The sequence below is a fragment of the Triturus cristatus genome, chromosome 8 (assembly GCF_964204655.1).
Source record: "Triturus cristatus chromosome 8, aTriCri1.1, whole genome shotgun sequence".
Lineage (NCBI taxonomy): Eukaryota > Metazoa > Chordata > Amphibia > Caudata > Salamandridae > Triturus > Triturus cristatus.
This window is the reverse complement of record NC_140591.1, coordinates 280,398,891-280,418,946: the sequence shown is the minus strand read 5'-3', so window position 1 is coordinate 280,418,946 and position 20,056 is coordinate 280,398,891.

The following is a 20,056-nucleotide window of genomic DNA, read 5'->3' as shown; positions in this document are numbered from 1 at the left end:
AAACACAACATGGTAACAACCAATCAACAGGGAGCATCAACGTCCAATCCACGATGAGAGCGTCCCACATAGTCCTTTGCTAGTGTCCTCTCTTCCTCTTTCTTCGCTGCTCCGCAGCAAGATAAGTACCCTTCAGTTCTTTTTCTCTGTTAGTGCTTAAAGGGTTATGATGATAATTCAATGCTAGCGTTTGATGTGACAGTTGTTTCTCGTAGATGCTCTCGTTATTGCCATAACTTTATTGAAATTGTTGTGAGGAATTTTTATATTTCATGTGTAGTTGTCGCGCTTTAGCGCTGCTTTCTCCTCGCATTTTCCTGAGTTTTTCGTCATACCGCGCTTCAGCGCGTTGGTTTGTTTGTTCGCCGCAGGGTCGAGGATCTCCTCGTCCCTACGCGGCGCTTCGCTGGCTCGCTCTTGGTCCTCCCGCCTCTAGAGGGCGCTGGGGGTCGCGGGAGGCGTGTCGCGGGTTTGATTCTCTTCAGAGGATTCAAATATCGCGCGCGCCAGTCCCGAGGAGCCCGGTCTGAGGCATACGCCCGCTTGGGGGTCTGTACCGGCGATCAGCGGTAAAGTTAACCCGCGATCGGCCGTTTTTCCTACAGTACGCTCTGTTCGCTCAAAGAGCTGTTGGTGGACAGAGTCTAGTATTTGGCTCACAAAACGCCTCGTTGGAGGTCTTGTATTTTTTCCCTGCTCAGGCATTCTTAAAGGGACCCAGCCCAGACCGGTGAGCACCTCTTGGCAGAGGGGTGTGTGATTTATATTCTTTCTTGTTGCCAGCAGTGGTCCCTGGGGGCTCGTCTCCCTGTGATTGCGGCTCTTTAGCTGCGCATCTGAATTGGCTGACACCCAGCCTCTGGTCCAAGGCCTGGTCACGGGCTATTAAGCTGCCACTCCGCTTTCTTGGCTCATGGAGTACTACGACGAATTCCCGGAAGAGGAAGACCCTCTTGCGGAGCTGCCCTGGGGGGATGCATTTTATGATGCTGTGGATTCCTCTATTTACCAGGCCGTGGGTCAGGTTATTTCCCCCCTGGAAGACAGGCTGTCGCGCCAAATAAATGAGGCGTTTTCTCGCCTGGAACACCGCATGGGTTCCCAAGCTGCCCTACCTACTCCCTCGGTTCCCCTTCTCACAGGTTCCCCTCCGAGTAAGCGCCCTCGGGTGCCTGGAGTGGATTGCGACGCTTTTGAGCGGTTGCGACAAGCTTTCCTAGACAAGCAGACAGTCCAACCTAGGGTTGTTTCCCCCCTTCCCCCTCCTGCCCCTAGGGATGCGGATCAGGGCACGTCAGGCGATCCAGACTCAGATCCCGGCCCTTCCAGGCCGTGGCTTCCTGCTCACCCTACTGTTCCCTCGATTACCTCAGACATGTTGGATCCGAACGAAATCGTCCATCCCCGCTCTTCGGAGTGGGTTCCCGGGGATAAGGTGGCGGCTTATTTGGTGGAGCACATCCGTCGACCCTTGGAGAAGGAAGCCCGTAATTGCTTGCGGGCGGAGTGCCCTCGGCCCTCGCTGGAGGGTAAGGTAGCTCTCACCCCCGAGATTGACTCTAGGATGTTCACCTTTTTACAAAAATTCATCCGAGACCCCAAAAAAGGGATTGATAGGTCCTGGCGGGCATGCCAGGACAAGCTCCTGGATGCCTTAGGGCCGGCTACCAAGATTTTAGATATGGCTGAAGAGGCCAAGGAGTCAGGCTCTATTATTTCCCCAGAAACCCTCTCCAATTGGGCTCAGAGGGTGGTCATTTTTCTGGGCAATGCCAACTGCGCTCTTTCTACCGAGCGCCGCAGATCTCTGCTCATAAAGATAGATCCCAAACTAGGGGACCTGGCGGATTCCGAGGCTGGCGCCGTGGCTCAGGGTGGCCTGTTTGGTGAGCCTTTCGTGAAGGAACTGGGCAAGTTCATGAATACCTGACTTCCCTCGACAGAGCACAATCCACCATCAAGAAAGTCTTTCCCCGTGTTTTTCGCGGGGCCGGTCGAGGCAGGGGCCGCTCGGCCGGACGAGGTCACCAGCAGGGTAACCAGAGAGGCTCCGGTCAGTCGCAGGACCAGTCACGCTTCGGGAACTTCTACCCTACCAGAGGCCGCAGAGGCAAAGGAAGAGGATTCCGCGGTGGCTCCACCGCCTCCAACTCCGGTGAGTCTTCTCATTTTTCCCCCATCACAGATAGGGGGACGGTTGCAAAGTCATTTTCAGCTTGGTTGTCCCTGACACACGATGCTGGGGTTCTCCAAACAGTGAGGGGGTTCCATATAGAATTTACAGGGTCCCCGGTTCAACGGTCAAGTCCCCGTCCCATTCAGTTTTCGGCTCCGGACGTCACCCTAGTGGACGAGGAGGTCGCATCCCTCCTCCAAAAGGGCGCCATTCTTCCCGCCATCCGCCATTCCAGAGGTTTTTTAAGCAATATCTTCTTGGTGGACAAAGCAGACGCGGCAAGCGGCCCGTCATCAATTTAAGCGAGTTCAACGAATGGCTGGTTTATCGACATTTCAAAATGGAGGGGATTCACCTCCTGAGGGATGTTTTACGACCCTGCGATTATATGGTGCACCTAGATCTCAAGGACGCCTACCTGATGATCCCGATTTTCCCTCCGCACAGGCGGTTTCTCCAGTTCTCCTGGCGTGACCAGGTTTACGAGTTTGCTTTCCTCCCGTTCGGCCTCTCGTCCGCTCCGTGGTGCTTCACCAAGGTCCTCAAACCGGTGGTGGAGTATTTGAGGGCAAGAGGGATCAGGATGATCGTGTACTTGGACGACCTCGTTTTGATGGCCTCTTGCCCGCGTCAACTGGAAGTCCATCTCCAGATGACGGTGGACCTCCTTCAAGATCTCGGGTTTGTCATCAACCAGAACAAGTCTCTCTTACATCCGACCCAGTCGCTTACCTTTCTGGGATTCGTGATCGACTCGCCCTCGTCCACTCTCAGCCTTCTGGCCAAAAAGATCCCCAAGATCAGGCACGAGTTGCGTCGTGTCCTGCCCAGGCAGAGACTCTCCCTTCGTCAGCTCGCCCGCGTGGTCGGTCTCCTGTCAGCCTCCATTCAGGCCATATTTCCAGGCCCGCTTCATTACCGGGCTTTACAGCGCCTAAAGGCTTACTTTCTACGCAAAGGTTTGCCTTATTCGCACACAGTGGCTCTCACCCCAGAGGTGAATGCCGAGATCCAGTGGTGGCTGGACCATATGGAGGCCTGGAATGGCCGAGCGATTTTCGGGTCCGCCCCGGATTTGGTAATCGAATCGGACGCCAGCCGGTTGGGCTGGGGTGCACGCTGCGGGGAGTTAACCACAGGAGGTTTGTGGTCTCCAGACGAACAGAAATTACACATAAATTGTCTGGAACTTTTGGCAGGTTCGTTTGCCGTACGGTGCTGGACGAAAGTCTTGGTGCGGTCGTGTGTTCTGCTGAAAATGGACAACATTTCCGTAGTCAGATATGTGAACCACCTGGGAGGAACCAGGTCCAAGGCTCTCTCGGATCTAGCGGCAAGTTTTTGGCAATACTGCCTGGACAGCCCGATCTCAGTCACGGCAGAGTATCTCCCCGGCCGGGACAATCTAGAGGCGGACTTCCAATCCCGCCATTTCCGGGACTCCAGCATGTGGATGTTGGACGTGGACATTTTTGTGGCTCTGAACGAGCTGTGGGGTCCGTTTCCAGTGGATCTGTTTGCGTCCAGGTTGGACCACCAGATTCCCCGGTTTTTCAGTTGGAGACCGGATCCGCTGGCGGCGGCCACGGACGCGTTCCTGCAGGATTGGAGCGTGGAGCAGGGGTACGCGTTTCCTCCGTTCGCAATGATCATGCGCTCTTCGGCGCAAGTTCGCAGGCAGAAAGCAGACCTGGTGATGGTCACTCCCCTGTGGAGGTCGCAAGTGTGGTTTCCAGTTCTTCTGGAACTTTCTTGGGATTTTCCAATCCTACTCCCCCAATTTCCCACTCTTCTCACGAATCCCGACGGGGGTCTTCACCCGCTAGTGTCAGCGGGGTCACTGTTTCTCATGGGGTCGCGGATTTCCGGGGTAGATGGGAAACCCCGGGACTTTCGCGAGCGGCTGAGAGCCTCATCTAAAAGGCCTGGGCGGACAGCACAGTTAAAAGATACAAGTCCGCATGGAACAGGTGGGTCAGTTGGTGTATGCGACGGGGTTACGATCCCTTGGGCGCAGACGTGGTTCAAGTGGTGAACTTTTAGCCCAACTAGCTTCTGAGGGTTTGGCCTACCGGTCCATTAATACCTTTAGGTCGGCTATTTCGTCGGGTCACACGCCGATTAATGGAACGCCTATAGGGGAACACCCATTGGTTTGCAGGTTGCTCCGAGGAGTGAGGCTCTCGTTACCCCGGAACCTCGTTACTCCGCTTTGTGGGACGTGAATCTGGTCCTTAATCTTTTTCTCTCTTGGCAGCCTAACTGGTTTCTTTCTCGAAAGGAGCTTTCAGCAAAATTGGCGATGCTCCTTTGCTTGATCTCTTGCAGGAGAGTATCAGTTGTGCGGTCTCTGGATATTTCAGGAAGGATGTTCACCCCTGACGGGGTGACCTTCACACTTTTACGGCGTACTAAGTGCCATACCAGGGTAATCTCGTACCCGGCGTTCCCGGACTCTCCTAAGTTATGTTTGGTTCGGTGCCTAAAAGCTTATGAAGAGATGACGGAAGAATTCCGTCCCCCGGGCGAACGCCAGTTGCTCATTGCACTCCGGAAGCCCTTTAAAGCAGTTTCCTCACCCACCATTGCCAGGTGGGTCCGGTGGGTGATGCAGGAGGCTGGAATAAGCCTTCGGGATTTTGGAGCGCACTCCGCTCGCGGTGCAATGGCTTCGAAGGCGTTTGGCCTGGGTGCGCGCCTGGAGGATATCCTCAATGCTGCAGATTGGTCCTCGGACTCTACGTTTAAGAGGTTCTATTTCAAGCCAGTTCTGAATATGGCTCAGCTGGTTGTGGGCAAGCTTTGAACAAGCATAATCCTCGCCTCCAGTCCTGATATAGAATGAAAAATTTCCTAGCTAACGTAACGGAAAGTTTCAATTCTATTAAGGACTCGGAAGCGAGGATTATCCCGCCCTTCACTCCTGGAGGAGATCCCTCCCCGTATGACAGTAAGTAGATGTTTTCCAGTGTTCATTGCCAATTTCCTGATGTTTGTAACCTGCCTTGCTCCGTAACAGGATTCCTTTGCGTTTCCTGGAGTAATACATCTCTGTTATTTGCAGGTTCAGACGCTCAAAAACAGGACATTTGAGGAGTGCGGGTGAGCTGTCATCGCGCTCCGAAAGAGGAAGAGAGGACACTAGCAAAGGACTATGTGGGACGCTCTCATCGTGGATTGGACGTTGATGCTCCCTGTTGATTGGTTGTTACCATGTTGTGTTTTTAGACTACTCTTTCCCTGTGGTTCATGGGAAATGTAGTCTTTTGTTTACCTTCATGCTGCTGTGGGATAAAGTGAAGGAAGAAGGCATAATCCTCGCCTCCGAGTCCTTAATAGAATTGAAACTTTCCGTTACGTTAGCTAGGAAATTTTTAATTGGCGGCTACTCATTCAGTTCTTGCATCCGCTCTATGGAACCTGCTTTCTACCCAACAGTGTAGGTGCCCCGGTTTTCCTTTTGGAAAAACAATCCCTCAAAACTCTGTCCTTTGACCAAAAAGCTTAACTGTCTGTTGTTTTTGCTGCTTTTGTGATCTACAGCCTTCCCCTTTCTAGATCCAAAAGGCCCAGTCGGTGAACATGCATTGTTTCCTGTAACATGACATTACAAAAATGCAGACATGTTAAGCGCCATGGGCCACAGTACCCCGTTCAGAGTCCAAAGGCTCACACTAATAGGTATACAGCACCACCTGTTTCCCTTAAATTAGGCAATCCCGCTCACAGACATACTCATAAATGAGTTCCAAGAATAATTTATATAGTCTTTCATATACTCCCCAATTTCTGAACATAACACAATTTCTAAACCATCTACAACGTATATTTGCACAATTCTTTCACTGCAACTGTAGAAATCGTATATAGGTTTTATTTTGAGTCAACATAATTATTGCCAGGCCCAAACCTTTCTTTTTTAATACATATAAGTCACCCCTAGGATAGGCCCTGGACAGCCCTAAGGGCAGGGTGTAGTTTTATTAAAAGTTTGGACATGTACTTTTTAATTTTACATGTCCTAGCACTGAAAAACTCTTACTTTCTTTTTTTTTTACTACTGCAAGCCCTACCTCTCCCATAGGATAACTTTGGAGTTACCTTATTTCATTTAATAAGCTGTAACTTCCAATTGGGACCAGGTTGATGGGCTGAGTTTGGTGTCTAAAGAATTGTAATTCAATAGCCTCTTTAATGGTAAAGTCAGATTTGTAATCACAATTCTGAAATGTCACTTTTAGAAAGTTCTATTTGATCAAATTAGGAAAACTAAATATTGGCCCAGGAAACTGGGTAATACTTCTAATGACAAAATGTTCCTGGAAAAATTCCTGGAAGAATTACTTCCAGTGTGATTCTAATCTTATTTGTATACTAACCCAACACTCTAATTTATATCAACAAGCAAAATAAAATATAATTACACAAGGTGATACTCAGGCATAGCGATCAAAATCTTTCATTTATTCTTTCTTTTATAATTTTTCTTTTTAAACATACAAAAATGATGAATCACATTGATAATATACACTCAGGGTTCATGTTACAAAGTTTTACAATATCTCTGCCAAACCCCAGTGAGCAAACCAAACATTTGCACGATAAATCCATAATGGTCAATGGGGAATGGTATTTCCTCCTAACAAAATATATACATTAACAGTTCAATGATGCTACTTACTGATTAATCCAAAATTCATATGAACAGATAAATTGATTTTCTCTTTTGATGTTGTTGGAGAGGAAGAAGCGTTGCTGTTTTGGTCTTTAAAGTGAATAGGCAACACCTTGTATTCTAGTCCTACTTAGTTCAGTCTATCCTGCAAACATAAAGCCACTTGTTCCAGGCTCACGTCCCAGATAATCGGTTTGCATGGATCTGCATAAACAGTCGAAGTTGCCTTATGTTTGAAGGATAGACTGAACTAAGTAGAACTAAAAGACAAGGTGTTGACTATTCAGGGGATTGTCCGTTTTGGCTTATTTTCACTGTGTCCTGATGATGGTCTTGTGGACTGTTTGGGCTTGAGAGACCGAAACATGAACTCTGAGTGTATATTATTAATGTGATTAATCACTTTTGTATGTTTAAAAAGAAAAATTAGAAAAGAAAGAGTAAATGAAAGATTTTGATCAGTACTTTTAGAAAGTTGCCATTTTTTTGTCCTAACCATTTGGTGTCTGGGTCATATGACTAGGTGTAGCTGACAATTGACTTTTGTGTACTGCTCCCAGAAAGTGAGACACAGGGGAGATTGGTGATGGCAAGACATCTGAAAATACACACAATGGTCAATATATGAGACACACGACTCAAGGAGATTCACACCAATTTATAAACATAGTAAGTTTCTTTATATATGTTTAGGCATCAGAAGAAAATTGGTCAGGTAAGTACGTTCTTATATATAAATTCTTTTTAGTTCAATAAGTCAGCAGTGCAATTTCTGGAGGCTGAAATGTTATCTTATGGGAGAAAATGTCAATGCAGCATTCAGGTATAGTAAAGCAACTTATGGGACCCTTCTCCAGGAGCTAAGATGAGTGGTGGGCAAAGTCCAAGGCAGCAGCCGAACACCACCAGTAGGGCAGCCGGGTGCAGAGGTGCACAACAGCGTTGGGTGCTCAATGTTATTCTATGCAGAACTGTCATTGTGGAAAAAGGCTGCAGGAAGGGACTGTGAGACCAGTCCGGTCAAACCAACTGGTGGCTTCGGTTCTTGCGATGTTGTTGGCCGTGGGGACACTTTTGGTCCTCTTCTCCTCAGGATGGGGTGTCCAGGTGCAGACGGTCTTTGGGGGTGTCAGGTTTCTCCATCCGGAAACTCGCGGTTGAGGGGGTCTACCAACAGACGCTTTAGGTGATGACGGGGAGATCACGAGGAGGCACTCCACAGTGGACTTGATACCTTGAGGGCTTGGGGACCATGCTGACACTGTTGGCCCACTTAAACATGGGCTGGGGGACTTGGGTTCAGTGGTGCTTGGCGGCATCGGATTTTGGCGGTGCCGGAGTCCTCTTGGTCCACGTTTTTTGCTGTTTGCGGGATGTAAGGGACAGTTCCGCTGTCCCTAGGAGGTCTTGGTTCCTGCGCAAAGGCTGGCAGGTCTTCCGGATTTTAGGGACCCAGCAGCTGCAGGTAAGTTGACTTTTGGTGCAATAGGCAAAGTCAGTAGGCAGGCCGGCAGGGCTGACTCCAAGTCAGTTGCTGGGTCTTCTGTTCTTGCTGTGCGAATCTTCTCGTTCATCTTCTTTCTTCAGGTCATCTGGATCTGCTCCTCTGGTTCCAGAGGATCCCCTAAATACTCAATTTAGGGGCTTTAGGGGAGTGTAGGTTAGTAGCCAATGGGCTACTGACCTTTGGGGCCACTTCACTCCCTCTATGACCACTGTTGGAAGTGGGCATAACCCTGTCCCAGAATTCCAACACATAGATGGCTACTTCTTAAAATCGTGTCAACCTCAGTTTAGCCCACCTTAGGGGAAGTACTAGACCTGGGGGTTGCACCCCTACCAGACTACTTATTTGTCCCACCTGTCCAGAGGCCAAGGGGGTTTGGACAAAGAGGGTCAGCTTCCTCGTCTGTGAGGGGAGCCAGATTCGCATTTCAAAGGAGTCAGCTCTCACCCTAGGAGGTCAAAACAGTGTCTAGGATGGCAGGCTGGCAGAAACCAGTCAGCGATCACACCAGAGGCTGGGTCGTTTTCAGGGGGCACCTCTAAGGTGCCGTCTGTGTGCATGTATTGGTAAATCCAACACTGGAATCAGTGTGGGTACACCAAACATCCCTATCTTCAGTGAAGCCATCATGATGCTGGGGAACTTGTTTTCACTAGTGTCCACCACATGCTTTAAAATGGCTTCCCTGGTCACGTGTACTGGCAGTAATAGGACTGACCAGCATGGGGGCATATCTACTCATGTATGTATGCCCTCATATGTAATATTCAGCACCCTACGTTAGGGCTGTCAGGCCTGCTGAAGGGGCAACTTACAAATATTACATGTAGTGTTAAAGGACATGGCACACAGGGATGAGTGACATGTCCTGTTTTCACTTTTGTCTGCATCAAGGCACGCAGCCTGCAATGGCAGCCTCGCACATCCTTGGTGAGAGGGTCCCTTAGGGTGGCACAATTCCTGCTGCTGCCCTTACCAGCCCTCTATAGTACTTTACACCCTAGGTACCTGGAGTACCATGTCCTAGGGACTGACAAAGGGTGCTAAAGGTTTTGCCAATTGTCGGAACAATTATACAGTTTTAGGAAAGAGCTCAGGCACTGGTGATTTGGTTTGCAGGAACCCAGTGCAATTCTAGTCGAATTCACACCAGTTACCAGGCAAAAGGAGGGGTGGCCACGTCAAAATGTGCTACTTTCCTACAGTTTGTCACTAGTCTATTGTGACCTTAGACAAGCTGGGGCCAGGACAGGGAGGAAGGGGATGCCTGACATCTCGGGGGTGGGGGGGGGGGCGGTCTCTAGCAGCTTCTCCAACTTCAAAGTAGGTACTGGGTATAAATATGAGACCTCAGACCACAGCTCTTCAGTACACTTCTGCACCTGTGGATACTCTGCCGGGAAGATGGGCTGCTGCACTTCTGAAAGGACTGCCACTCTGCTGGACTGCTGCTCTGAATGCCTGCTGCCCTGCTGTGCTGACCTGCTGACCCCTTAGCTGGCTGAGGACTGTATCTGCATCTGCTGAACCCAGGACCCCAGACTGACTCCAAGGGCTCGCTGGCTGGCCTCTTGACTTGAGCCTCTGGGACATAAGGCTCCTACAACCTCAACCTCCAGCACCAGGATTCTGTCATCTGTTAGTCTCTCCTGCCAAGAGGTGCTACCCCAGTTCTGGACCCTTGGAAATGGGCCTAAGGTGCTCTGCCTGCCTCTGTGGATCCAGCATTACTGACAAATCTTCTCTGCTGTGCGGCACAACCCTGCGCATAACCGATGTATCACTGCTGCATGTTTTGGACCCATCTCAAAGACCAACATTGCCTCCACAGTCTCTTAGGAACAGCCACTGCCCGACGCATTGTAGGTGCAGGCCTTGCTTCCCTCATCGATGGTAGCCTTAACAATGTCAATGGGCTTCGCATCACAGCCGCGCAGCTCCTCGAAACCAATGATTTACCCGGACTGAGCAGCAAACCCTTTGGACCTCGCATCACAAGCCCTCATCCCCAGGATCCTCAAAGGTGATGTAGGACCTTGCATAGCAGCCTTGCCGCACCTCGTAACCGGCGCTTTGCTTTGACTGTGCAACGCATCTTGCTTTCCAAACCAGGAGTTAAGGTAATTTGTTCAGTATAGGATGTCGCAAAAAAGGGGGTACCAGGAGCTATATTTAAGCAGATCCTGCACACAGGCTCCAGGGCAAAATGTATGGGTGTGCAGTTCCTAGGGAAAGGGGAAGGGAAAGGAAGGTCTTTCTTCATGATGCCCTCACACACCCCGGAGGATGTCATGTTTTATCATTGGGCCTAGCTCCTCGTCGGGCCAGCGCTGCAATGCCAGACGGGCACCCGTAAATGGGGCTCTTTGTGGAGATCTTTTGAAGAAGCCGTTGGGTGTGTGCGGGTGTGAGGGCTGGGTAGTGAGATAAAAGAAGTCTAGAGCAATCCTACTGTAATGTATTTTATTCCTGTGGTGGCTCTAGCCTATTTAAAATATGGGTAAGCCCCTACAAGGGTGGAATGTTCCTACAGGGCTGAAGCAGTTTAGTGGATCAACATGTATCGTGCCTATTGAGCCCCTAGCGGGTCTAGTGGCACTTCATCAGGACCATATGTGAAATTGTGCAGTTTGTGTGTGTTGAACTTGGCCCTTTTCGCAGGTTCATCCCTAAACTTTTTGCCTTTCTCCAAGCCTTTTTTCCAACATGGTGGTAGTGGTTTTAGGACTCTGGGCACTTTAGCGCGGCTATCCAGTGTAAAGTGCGTGTGCGCTCTGTGTTACATTTGGTGAGATTGGCCTGCCCTCCCATAAGAATGCATTGGGGGGTTCCCTGATGAGTGTGTCAGTGGTAATTCCTGTTATGAGAGTAGTAGTGTGGTCAAGAGTTTAGTATGGCTGGAATAGTAATAATAAATGCTACGCAATGGTGTGCGCAGCTTTATTATGACTATTTTAGAAATCCCACTTTTAGAAGTTGGCCTTTCTGTGTGCTTTGTGTCTGCCTGCCTGATGTGAATTGCATGTCTGGCTTTTGAGTGACAGGGGCTGGGAGGTGTGTGTGGCTCCAGGAGGGGCAGGGTGAGTCAGTGCTAGGCTGAATGGGGCACCTGCAGTAGAAGTAGTGGGAGGAATACTCCCCTGTCTCTGAATAGGACTGTGCCCATCCTGTATAATGCTGGCTTCACCCCCTGTGGTGTGTCTGATCACCTAAGCCACCACCTGACAAAGGGGAAGAGGAGCCTGGAAAATAAAGTGCTCCAAATCCCCCCTGAACCAGTTGCATCTGGTTCCCCCAAGCCCTACACTACAGACAAAGGAATACTTAGTATAATACTATAAATGTAGGGGCTGTGACCCCATGAAACTGTTCTGTGCTTGTGCTTACTTAGAGGGGACCCTCTGCCAGGAGGAACTGCCACGGGACCCAGCTGCTGTCTACTAAGGGTCCCTGCGTGCTGGCCTGCCTGCACTGTGCTGTGGCCTCCCCAGCACCAAGGACTTTTTATTTCTGCCTGCTTTCTAGCGCCCCGTGAGCACTTTTATTTTAATTTGCCCTAAGGAAGAGGAGAGAAGCGTGTGTGCTCTGCAGCGCTGGGCTGCCAGAGTGTCTGGAGGGACAGCCTGGGGATTTCCCTGCACAGCGTGGGAAGCGGGAGCCCACCCCGCAGGCTGGTGCTTTCAGGTGTCCAGCGGGAGCCTACCCCACGTTTTGCCAATTTCGGCGGGAGCCCACCCCGCATGCTGGTGCCTGCAATTGTGGAGCGGGAGCCCACCCTGCATTTGAGTGGTTTCGGTGGAAGCCTACCCCATCTCATGCCTTTGTAAAATAGCAGATGTCCACCCCGCATTAATGCCAAAAAAAGCGGGTGCCCACCCCGCATGGAGGTTTAACCGAAAGCGGGTGCCCACCCCGCATCTGCCGAGAGAGATCGCCGTCGCGGTCGGACAAAACCAGAAGTCAGGCAAGTCCACGTCTAACTGGGGGCGGGCCTACTCTGTGAAGAGAGACAGCCGAAAGGAGGAAGTCCCGCCGCCCCCGCCAGGGGCCTTCTGGAGCCTCGCGGGCTCCCGCTGAAAGACCCGTGTCCCAGGAGAGGGACCGGGTGAAGAGCCGAGTCTCCCCTGGCGGTGGAGGAGACCGTGGAGCCTGCAGAGCCAGTGAGAGGGACCGGGCGAACTGAGAAGGATCCTCAGCGCCTCTGCCTAAGTCGAAACGGGGCTCTCATGAGCGGAGAGAGCCTGCGTGTTCCTGAGCCGGCTGTAGCCCCAGAGGAGACAAAGCCTCCAGGGCAAGTCTCTGCGAGCTGCCAAAGAACGGGACCACGACCTGCACAGATTCCAATGGAGAGCCCCGGTGAGTGGCGCTCCCAGTGAGCAGTGTTGGTGCTGGGGCCAGGGAGTGTTAGAAGTCCCAGAGTGGGACTTGGCATTTTGTATCCCTGTCAGAGGGGGCACCAGAAGAGCCGAGTTGCGGCTCCCTGGGGTCTGAGGTGCCCGCGCTGATTTCCTTTTTGGGGGCCATTTGTTTTGAGTCCCAGTGGGGACCCCTCCAGGCACAGTTAGTGGGCAGCTGCAACGTTGGGGCATTTGTTGCTTAGGAGCCCCAGTGGGGGTTCAGGAGGCACAGTAGTGCAAGCCCCATTCTTTTCCTTAGGGGCATTTCGTTTTGAGGAGAGAGGGGTGAGTTATACTCCTGTCCTGCCCCAGCGCTTTGCGCACATTCTCTGTAGCTGCAATTGGCAGCCTCCCGCCCTGACATTTTGGACATAGGGCATTTACGCCCCAGAGGAAGGCCAGTTAGCCTGGGGTCATTTTGGGGGTGATTGGTAGAGCGCCAGGCTCTACAAAGTTCCATAATATGTTTTTGCTGGTGATTGGTGCATACTGTGTTTTATGCCCCTTACATAATGGTATGCTAAATGTAATTTATGTTTATCAGGTTATTGCCTAATATGTTTTGTGATTAGGAGGTTATAATGCTGAGTACAGTAGTTTGCCTGTAATTACTGGTTGTGCTCTACATTTATTATTTGTGCTTGGGATAGGTTCTGACAGTGGCCCAATTGGCCCTGTCAGGTGTATATAATCACCTGTAAATATTATCTAGTGCCAGTTGGCACACTGTATATGGTGTGATTACTATTCTAATGTGTTTATGAGAATACCAAAGGCTATTCTTGATAAAAACCTTGTGTGGAGTTCCTTTTGTAGGGTGCCTAGTGTGTTGTTGCTGCGTGTGTGTGTTGTACAGACGCTTTACACATTGCCTCTGGGATAGGCCTGACTGCTCGTGCCAAGCTACAAAGGGGGTGAGCAGGGGTTATCTTCAGTGTGTAACTCCCTTGCCCTGACTAGAGTGGTGGTTTCTGCCTGGCTTTGGCGCAAGCCTTAGCCAACCAGAAATCCAATTTCTAACGGTGTGCTCTACCGTAGGGCTGGTTCGATCAATTATAGTACGGTACCCTTGTTGGAATTGTCCTGGGGTGTAAAAGACCTAAAAAGGATACAATAAAAAGCAGAAAACCATGGACATTTCAGACACTGCAAAGAAGTAAAATTACTTTTAAGTGGATCAAATTTGGCGCTCCCCCTTGGTGGCTAGGTGAAACCTTGTGTGCTTCACTGGCGCACATAGTGGAAGGTGAAGGGATGGCCATCTATTTTAACCACCTTAACCAGACTTGGCTTTGGCCCAAAGTTCTGCAAATGGATGAGACTGCTCTACCAGTCCCCTATGGCTCGAGTGAGAGCTAATGGGGCAACGTCCTGAGCCTTTACATTGGGGAAGGGCACCCGGCAGGGATGTCCCTTATTGCCCCTGATTTTTGCCCTGACATTAGAGCCACTGGCGTCTTGGATCCGTCAGGACCCAATGATATGGGGAATCAGAACCCATCTCCTTATATCCCGCCAACATCCTACTGTACGTCTCAAGGTCATACTTCTCCATAGCAAGGATATTAAAAAAATGTAACCCCTTCTGTGGCTACTTGGGCTACCGTATTAATTGGGCCAAATCAGTAGTATTTCCCTTGTTGGGGCCCCCCGTGGTTCCCACTTGAGTGCATGGCACTGGTGTTGGTGGAGGGATTCACATATCTTCGTATATTTGTGACTCTGGACCAATGGTTGTTCGTGCAGCAAATTCTAGTTCCTCAACTGGAGAGACTGTGTGCCGATGTGATGCATTGGTGCACCCTCCCACTTTCCTTGATGTGCAGGGCAACGCTCAATAAAATTATGACCCTCCCTCAGGTCCTAACGTGCTCCAAAACACATCCAACCCAATCCCGCTGGAGTTCCTTAGTAAGATAAGCCACAAACTCTGGATTCTCCTTTGGAATGGAGGAACGCCACATATCACCCTAGGGAAACTGCAAAGAGGGGTCTCCAGACATTAAGAAATACTATTGGGCCTCACAGCTATTAGTGAGCAATGATAGGGTGTTTTCAGACAGGGAGGAACCGGCCTAGAGGTTTTCACTGGATGAAAGTGGCCACCACAAATATTCTTGGAGTTGTGGAGAGGTGCACTGGGCAAGAGATCACAGGACACAAGTTTAGAACTGCACATATGCATTTTTTTCATAATGGGCACTGTTGTATTTTATTGTTTGTCTTCCACAATCCCTACTCAAGCACAAACACAATTAAAAGTATCTTCAAATATCTATTAGTAACTTTAGCTCTTTCTCCCTCGTTTTCATTCTACTTCCTATCCACTATTTCCTCTATAAACCTCTGACCTCTCCTGATGAACACTTTCTTTGTCACATAGTACATGGATCCTGTTAATAGCTGAAGCACAGGGATCACACAGAACATTATGAAGAAATATCATTTTAAGCCAAACACAAACTCCATCTCCCAGGAAATTATGGGATTCAACCACCTTTGCTTCTGAATACCCTCTCCTTTACTTCATACTGCGCCAAAAATGTTCCTTAGCTATCTTCAATGTTTTATTCATGGACTGATTGATAAGGGTTATGGCTTTCAAACTAGCATCTGATTTAGTCCTCATTGTTTCCACCTCTTTCTTAACTTCATTCTCTATGTTCATTATTTCACTATCCTTGTACAGAATGGAGTAAATGAAAATTTGCCACAGAGGTCATGGCGTTTTCCTGGGGAGTAACGACAAACTAGTGTCCCAGATCATAAAGGACCTGGAGCTCTGGGCAGAAATCCTCCAGGAACTCACACTCTCTCTCTGCTGAGAACGCAGTGTCCTGTCAGGTGCCTTCCCAAAAATGAGCCATTTCTCAATGTTCACAGGAAATTGTACTTATTGTGCCACCCACTAAAGTAGCCCTTGCAGCCTGTGTGCAGTTTTAGACTGCCAATCCGACCTGAAAAAGTAAACATTTTGCCAGGCACCCAGGCGTACTACAGTTCCCTGGCTCAGTGTAAGGACATGTTCACAAGGAAGTATCGCCTCCTCTCCTCTCCTCCTTATGCGCCTTTCCCTTCAGCACATCGGCTAATGGCTTCATTTATTCCTCCTTTTTGGCTCCTTCTATTGTCACCAGGAACCCACGACAGCTCCCGCTCTGAGCCATTCTACATCACTTACTCTTGTTTTGAACAAAGAGTAAGGTACTATATTCTTATTATTTTTTATTGGAGAGCATGCACACATTTGCATGTCACGCCCAGTCCTTCTGACATCCAGGTTATCCCTGATTTCTACGTCCTTAGTTTGTGTATATCTTTTCCACAAGATTTATAAATAATTTCTTAGAAATTGTTTGTGCCTAAAAAAATCCTTACACAGTTGTTGTTATATATATTATTGATGTTGCTGCTTTGACATTGGGGACACATTGCTACTTTTTTTTCTTTTCCTTCTTATGACACAAATAGTTTTTGGGTGTTGGGGCAGTCCAGTCCTCATGACTGGATGCATGTGGTTTCCCTGCTATATATATTTTAAAAAACTTTCCATTTAAAAATGTTGTTAGTTGTGTTTCTGTTATTATTTTGTTCCATGAATGTGCCAGGACCAATTGGGCCTGGCAGGTTTTGTGAATACTCATAAGACGTCTTTGTCCACTTGACCATTGAAATTCTTTCACATAAGATGCCTATGCGAACCATTTTAGCATGATATTATTGTATACTAAGGTTTCCATGCCATGGGTCAAAAGGTTGCTAGTGTAGCCTAATTGTATTACTTTTAGAAAGTTGGCATTTTCTTGTCCTAACCATTTGGTGGCTGTGCCAAGTCTCACATGACTGTGAATAGCAGTTGGCCTTTGTGCATTCCTCCCAGACAGTAAGACATAGGGAGACAAAGTGTTGGAAGGATGGGAGGCGTGGAACTGTTCTGTATCACACAACAAGGAACTACCCTATTAACAAGTCTGATTTCTAATGCATACAGAGGCACATTATTCCAATGGTTTAGGTGGTGTTGGACATTACAAAAAATGCATGGACTAGCCTCACACACCACCAGGTGTCATGCTTCATCATTGGCTGTCCTCGCCCTTTAAAAATCACGTTTGATAAAGGGCGGGCCTGCACCTGGAGACAGGGAGGAAATTCTAAAACTAAGTGGGGGCCCGTGCTGAAAAAGTGAGTGAGTGAGTGATGTTTAAAAAACGATGCACAATTCTGTGTGAATTCTTTTAATGGTGCAGAATGTGCTTGATATTAAAAATTAGTGGTGGACACTTGGGGGTTCAGTACCCCATCTCCGTCTGTGTTGCCAACATGTTTCTGCCAATACGGCCAGGAGGGTCCATGGCATTCATCAGGGCGAAGGGAAAAGGAGGACCCTATCTCGTCTCTAAGAGACAAAGATGTATCCACTTTTTGTAGACTGGGACCAATCCAGCTCTACCGTCAAATTTTCAGGACACCTGTAAAGAAAAATGAAGTATGACAGTGTAAATAAGACAGTATTAAACTCACGCTGTGCAGAAATAAACCAGATTGAGAGACATGCACAGTAAACATTAAAAGTGCATGTGGTCAGCACATGTGTCACTGCATACGTGGTGCTCAAAGAAGAAAGTAGTTGTGAGACCAGCTCACACTCTTACCCTATTACAGGTGTAGGGATGTCCAATGGGAAAGGAGGAGTAGAGGAACCCCTGTAGTCAAACTCTGAGAACCAAGTTATAAAAGCAAACATTAGAGCAAAATAGATAATGCACAGTATGGGTTCAAAAATGCATTCATTCAAAATAGCAGTGGACAACTATTCCATCTCACGGCTCCATCACACATCCATCCAGACTCTTACTATGTCAAGGTGCATCCCTCGCTTTATTCCTAACGTCCATCTTCGTCGCTTCCTTGATGATGAATGGTTCGGGCGAGTGGTGCGGTATATATACGCGAAGATCGATCGCTAATTGACCAGCAGCTGAATTCATGACTTGCACCTGTGAACTGTTTGGCACTAAATAAGACGCTGGAATAGTGCGTGCCGTTTCCACTGTCTTGCATAGCCAGCCTGATCACAGTGTCATCGGGAAGAATGGCGTTGCCAGGCTCAGTGTTCACCCAGCCGCGCACGCGTGATGTTGGGCTGTTCGCACATGAGTGTCAGTGCCAACCCAAGTCGGAAAACCCATCCCGATCAGAGCGTCGTCGGGACCTTGTCCGGCTAAGCTTTCACTCAGCACTGCATGCGCGATGTTGGGCTAGTCGCGCATGCGTGTAAGAGGTCAACTGAGGTTGGGAAGACCTGCGAGTTCTGAAACTGATTCTTTCATAATAATACAAGTGTGGTTATGAAAATGAACGCATATTGCAGGATCGGTGTTTTATAAAGTTAATAAATGAGACATTTACAAAAGAACCTTTATGTAGATGAAATGCTCGTATGTGCAGAAGGAGAGCAAGAGACACGGGGGGAATTGCAAAGTATTAAAGTGACATTCATTTTGAAATGCCTCTATTACTATTTGGATATAAAGGTCAAACAGACATCCTGAGGGTGTGAACCCACATCACTTGTCAAGTGTGGAAAAGTTATTTTACATGTTGCTGCAACTCACTTATTCTAGGTGTCAGAACCATTTAGTTCATATGGAGCCATGGTATCTCATACTTATTCAGTTCTTGCATCCACTCTATGGAACCTGCTTTCTACCCAACAGCGTAGGTGCCCCGGTTTTCCTTTTGGAAAAACAATCCCTCAAAACTCTGTCCTTTGACCAAAAAGCTTAACTGTCTGTTGTTTTTGCTGCTTTTGTGATCTACAGCCTTCCCCTTTCTAGATCCAAAAGGCCCAGTCGGTGAACATGCATTGTTTCCTGTAACATGACATTACAAAAATGCAGACATGTTAAGCGCCATGGGCCACAGTACCCCGTTCAGAGTCCAAAGGCTCACACTAATAGGTATACAGCACCACCTGTTTCCCTTAAATTAGGCAATCCCGCTCACAGACATACTCATAAATGAGTTCCAAAAATAATTTGTTTAGTCTTTCATATACTCCCCAATTTCTGAACATAACACGATTTCTAAACCATCTACAACGTATATTTGCACAATTCTTTCACTGCAACTGTAGAAATCGTATATAGGTTTTATTTTGAGTCAACATAATTATTGCCAGGCCCAAACCTTTCTTTTTTAATACATATAAGTCACCCCTAGGATAGGACCTGGACAGCCCTAAGGGCAGGGTGTAGTTTTATTAAAAGTTTGGACATGTACTTTTTAATTTTACATGTCCTAGCACTGAAAAACTCTTACTTTCTTTTTTTTTTTACTACTGCAAGCCCTACCTCTCCCATAGGATAACATTGGAATTACCTTATTTCATTTAATAAGCTGTAACTTCCAATTGGGACCAGGTTGATGGACTGAGTTTGGTGTCTAAAGAATTGTAATTCAATAGCCTCTTTAATGGTAAAGTCAGATTTGTAATCACAATTCTGAAATGTCACTTTTAGAAAGTTCTATTTGATCAAATTAGGACAACTAAATATTGGCCCAGGAAACTGGGTAATACTTCTTTTTTTTTTTTTATTTTATTTTACGTTTTTTTACAGTGGTGGAAAAAGGTTTTGGCGATTTAAACTTCATAAACAGAGATACAGAAATATATACAATGGATAAAAAAAAAAAAATAAACACCAGAAGAAGAGCAACAAAAATACATGACAGTTGATTATAGAAAACAACTTATTAATTTGCTAACCAATCCTGAAATGGGGCCCAGTTTTTAGCAGCAATTAAACGTCTTCTCCTTCCCTGAAACTTACGTACAGCAGTTTCTAACTTAAACCAAGCCAGCATCCTGGCCTGCCAATGAAAGAAAACAGGAGGTTGAGGATTTATCCAAATAGAGGTAATACAGAGTCTAAACATTGCCATTGCAATGAACAAAAAGGAGTGAAGATATCTTGATCTAGCAGTATCCATGGCATATTGATAACCTGTAATCACCATTTCAGCAGAGATTTTAATTGGAGATTGAGTTATCTGTGTGAGGAATGTTTCAATTTGCTTAATGAAGAGTGATAGTTCAGGGCAGTCAAAAAACATGTGAAGAGAATCCGCAGATGGGAATTTACATCTTGGACATAACGAACTTATAGCCCCAGAGGCGATCCCCCATCTTGATATTTTAGCTGGGGTATGATAAAGGTTAAACATAGCCATATAGCTTTGAGTACGGAGAGTACCCGAAACAAAAACAGTCTTGGCTAGCATAAGTGGTACCTTTA